The sequence below is a fragment of the Periplaneta americana genome, chromosome 11 (assembly GCF_040183065.1).
Source record: "Periplaneta americana isolate PAMFEO1 chromosome 11, P.americana_PAMFEO1_priV1, whole genome shotgun sequence".
In the NCBI taxonomy this organism is placed as follows: domain Eukaryota; kingdom Metazoa; phylum Arthropoda; class Insecta; order Blattodea; family Blattidae; genus Periplaneta; species Periplaneta americana.
The window spans coordinates 12,300,001-12,305,000 of NC_091127.1; the positions used below are offsets into that span (position 1 = coordinate 12,300,001).

The 5,000-nt window shown below is 38.5% G+C and overlaps 1 protein-coding gene across 1 annotated transcript in view; it reads left to right on the plus strand.

The window, feature by feature from the left end:
* LOC138708809 (organic cation transporter protein-like) overlaps positions 1-5,000 on the plus strand; it is a 63,394-nt gene that overhangs the window by 16,775 nt on the left and 41,619 nt on the right. The window lies entirely within an intron of this gene.

Here is a 5,000-nt window from a genome sequence, read left to right on the forward strand (position 1 = left end):
AGTTGAAGGTGCACAGAGCATTGTTGAAATTCCAGGTTTTGAACACAGTGAACATGAATCTGAGTCAGAACTGGAGGGAGATGAACGTACAGAGTGGAATGTTGAAATTCCAGGTTTTGAACACAGTGAACATGAATCTGAGTCAGAACTGGAGGGAGATGAACGTACAGAGTGGAATGTTGAAATTCCAGGTTATGAGCACAGTGAACATGAATCTGAATCATAACTGGAGGAAGTTGAAGGTGCACAGAGCATTGTTGAAATTCCAGGTTTTGAACACAGTGAACATGAATCTGAGTCAGAACTGGAGGGAGATGAACGTACAGAGTGGAATGTTGAAATTCCAGGTTTTGAACACAGTGAACATGAATCTGAGTCAGAACTGGAGGGAGATGAACGTACAGAGTGGAATGTTGAAATTCCAGGTTTTGAACACAGTGAACATGAATCTGAGTCAGAACTGGAGGAAGATGAACGTACAGAGTGGAATGTTGAAATTCCAGGTTATGAGCACAGTGAACATGAATCTGAATCATAACTGGAGGAAGTTGAAGGTGCACAGAGCATTGTTGAAATTCCAGGTTTTGAACACAGTGAACATGAATCTGAGTCAGAACTGGAGGGAGATGAACGTACAGAGTGGAATGTTGAAATTCCAGGTTTTGAACACAGTGAACATGAATCTGAGTCAGAACTGGAGGGAGATGAACGTACAGAGTGGAATGTTGAAATTCCAGGTTTTGAACACAGTGAACATGAATCTGAGTCAGAACTGGAGGAAGATGAACGTACAGAGTGGAATGTTGAAATTCCAGGTTATGAGCACAGTGAACATGAATCTGAATCATAACTGGAGGAAGTTGAAGGTGCACAGAGCATTGTTGAAATTCCAGGTTTTGAACACAGTGAACATGAATCTGAGTCAGAACTGGAGGGAGATGAACGTACAGAGTGGAATGTTGAAATTCCAGGTTTTGAACACAGTGAACATGAATCTGAGTCAGAACTGGAGGGAGATGAACGTACAGAGTGGAATGTTGAAATTCCAGGTTTTGAACACAGTGAACATGAATCTGAGTCAGAACTGGAGGAAGATCAAGGTACACAGGGGAGTGTTGAATGATTACAAAATAAGCATATGAAAGTCCATCGATTTGTGTTGAGATTAGAGCACACAAAACTTTTAACTATGGCAGCTGTATATATATATATATATATATATATAAATTTTATTATTATTGTTATTATTATTATTATAATCATCATCGTCATCATCATCATCATCATCATCATCATTATTCTTGTCTCGAAAAGAACAGGGCTCAAATATTATATATATATATATATATATATATATATATATACAGTCTGTATATATTAATACGTAATATATACATATGAATATATAATATAGCAAAGAATTCGCATATTTAGATAAAAAACTGATTTCTTGAATAATTAATTGTAGGTTGGACGAAATCCAACGTGCGAGTGATTGTGTAATAATTGGGCATGCGAGTGATGAAAGGTTAGTTATGTAAGTTTGTGCGGCTTACAGCTGTTTCGGTGCTTCATCATACCATCCTCAGTGCCTACTAGATCTCAGCGTCATCTCGAACTTCTCTACCTGTTGTGTGGGTGCGTTTGATTGTTGAAAAGTGGAGTCAAATAGTGTGTGTACTGAAATTGATCTGTGTGTTGAGAATTTGATCAGGGTGTGTTTTAGTGTTTGTATATTTCGTATTGTTCTAGTGCGTTGAGTTTTTGGTTCTTGGGTTGAATGTGTAGGATTTCCATGTCCGCACATGCCGATCACGTAACCAATGATAACCACACATACAATAACATAAATGCGGACATGGAAATCCTACACATACAACCCAAGAACCAAAAATTCAACACACTAGAACAATACGAAATATACAAACACACTAAAACACACCCAGATCAAATTCTCAACACACAGATCAATTTCAGTACACACACACTATTTGACTCCACTTTTCAACACTTTTCAACAATCAAACGCACCCACACAACAGGCAGAGAAGTTCGAGATGACGCCGAGATCTAGTAGCTCTGAGGGTGGTGTGATGAAGCACCGAAAAGGCTTTAAGCCGCACAGACTTACATAATTAACACGAGTAAGTCCGCTAGTTAATCAATTACGAAATTAACTATCATTACATCTTTTTCGACAAAACTAAAAGCTCCGATAAAAGTAATGGGTTGATCGTATCTCAGAAATGTTCTGTTTAGTGTAGCCTATTAGCTTGTTGCATTGGAAGTCACACCTCAAATTGGTTCCGATGAAAGTTTTAGCGTATAAAATGAGCGTTAATTCATTGGAATAAATATTGATGTAAGGTTCACTTTTTGAAGACCAGACTAACAGCAGTATAAATTTCATACTTAGTATTTGTAATTTACAATTTTTCCCACTTCTTACAGAGTTGCAATGTATTTCTACGATGTTTGAGAATGAGATGGTAATTATATGTTTGCATTGCTGGAGAAGACGTGATACAAAGACCTTGTACAAAAATCAGTGCATGTTATCTGAACTGATTGTGTGATATCAAGGACGTTAAATACCGTATTTCAAGGGTTGTACAAAATGATAGTTGATTAATTTATTGAAATTATGCAAGTCAATGTTAAAGGAATAGTAAACTTTGAAGGAACACAGAAATATCTCAAACATGTAACACAAATGACACAACTACGTTATTAATAATATTTACTTACAATTGGCTCGGAAGTTCATTGCCGCCCTCGCATAAGCCCGCCATCGGTTCTAATCCTGAGCAAGATTAATCCAGTTCCTACCATCATATCCCACCTTTTTCAAATCCCTTTTAATAATATCCTCCCCTCGACCTCCCAAAGGTTATGTTGAGATTTCATAACAAGCTGTATTTTACGATGATGGGTTGTTAGCCCTTCGTCCAACCCCCAAGCTGGAAATCCGTCCCTTAATGGCTGTCCGCGATTATATTTGCAGCTACCTTCCATATCTAGAGGTCGAATCCTCTATTATTATTCTTATTATTATTATTATTATTATTATTATATATTTAAGATCAAACATTCAATAGTGACAAATCTCAAGTAGGCTAGTGTATTGCTAGCATTGTGCAATTCATTCAACGGAAGAAATAAATATATCCATTTCGCTCAGAAAAATGAACCCAGGTCTACTGGATTTGTTAGCGGAACGGCTAGAGCGTCGGCTTTGCACGCTGGTAATTAGGTTCGAATCCCGCTAGTGGACAAACACGGTGTTTAGTGGTATGTTTTCGCGGGGAACTTCTGTTTGCCATACCGACACTCCACCATTGGCCCATTAATCATTCACCATCATACCGTGGAATAAGTTCGCATCCCATGATTCACCAAGAAAGGCAATGCCTTTGATTTTGGCGCGTAACTCAAGATGTGGACGCTTGGATGAATGACGGAAGTCTGTAATATACGAGCGGTGTTCAATAAGTAATTTTCCCATAGCTGTGAATTTTATTGTTATTAAATTACAGTACACTCATCTACTTTTCACATTCTGTAACTCCACCCGTTGCCCTTTTTTCCACGTAAGAACCTTCGATATTGAGGCATTTGTCCCATCTGTGTACCAATTTCTAAATGCCTTCTTCAAAGAATATATTGCTTTGGCTGTATAAAAAAAAACGCCATACGATGTTTTGACCTCTCATCGTCATGGAAACTACGACTTTCCAATTCTTTCACCACGGTTGGGAACAGATGGAAGTCGTTAGACGCCAAATCAGGGCTGTAAGTGGATGTTCTAGACGCTCCCGGAGAAATCGTGCAATTTGGCGTTGGATTTTTTTGCAGTATACAATCTAGCGTTGTCATCAAGGAGGAAAACACTTTGAGTGAGGAGTCCAGGACGCTTGTGACAGATAGCAGATTTGGGATGTTGTAAAGTTGAACAGTAACGTTCAGCGTTTACTATTTCTCGTGGTTCGAGAAAATCAACAAGAAGAACAACTTTGTAATCTCAGAATACATCGACATGACTTTTTCCTTGCAGAGGGAGTGACCTTGAACTTTTTTTTCTTACTGGTGAAATAATTGCACGTTTCGCTGGGAGCTCCTTGAACATCCATCTTACATCTCTAATTCTGCGTCTAGCAACTTCCATCTGCTTCCAGCACTGACGAAGGAGTTGGAAGGTCATAGTTTCCAGAACGACCGACAGGTCAAAACAGAGGTGCGGCGTTTTTTACACAGCCAGGGCCATTATGTTCTCTGAAGATGACATTAAAAAGTTGATACACAGATGGGACAAATGCCTCAACATCGAAGTTGCTTACGTGGAGAAGTAGGCCACGGATGGAGTTAAAGGACGTGTAAAGTAGGTGAGTTTAAATTAATAACATTAAATTTCACAGCTATGGGAAAATTACTTATTGAACGTCCCTGGTAGTTATATGCAGTATGCTTAGTATAGTAGCATATGATTGTAGTTACTGCTATTACTAATTCTATAGAGGATTACACGTTAAGAAAAAAAGCATTGAGCATATGAGACTATTTCATCAAATGATCAGTTGCCATAGAAACTCCAACTTACCACATAGCTTGTACAATGTACTGGGCAAGACCCATAAAACCAATGCTTTTTTCTTAACGTGGAATGCTCTATAACCTACTGCATCAAACAATTACCAATTACCTTGGATTCCTCTAAACGTATTTCTTCTCAAAAACTAAGAAAAGCATTGCGTGAAGATTCTTTTCATTAATGGAGAAAATTGAAAAGTAAAGGTTTGGGAGTTGTTTTCTATTCTCACTGGAAGAGAGGTAATTCGTGGATCTCAACCAAAAAGGGACTTTCGAGCAGTCAGTGGACGCAAGCCATTAAGATGAACTGTAATACAATACCTGTACGTAGTCTCCCTGGTAGAACTCTTTGAATCAACCCGTTGCAGAAGATGCGACGAGCAAGAAACGCTTCCTCACGTCTTGGGTTTCTG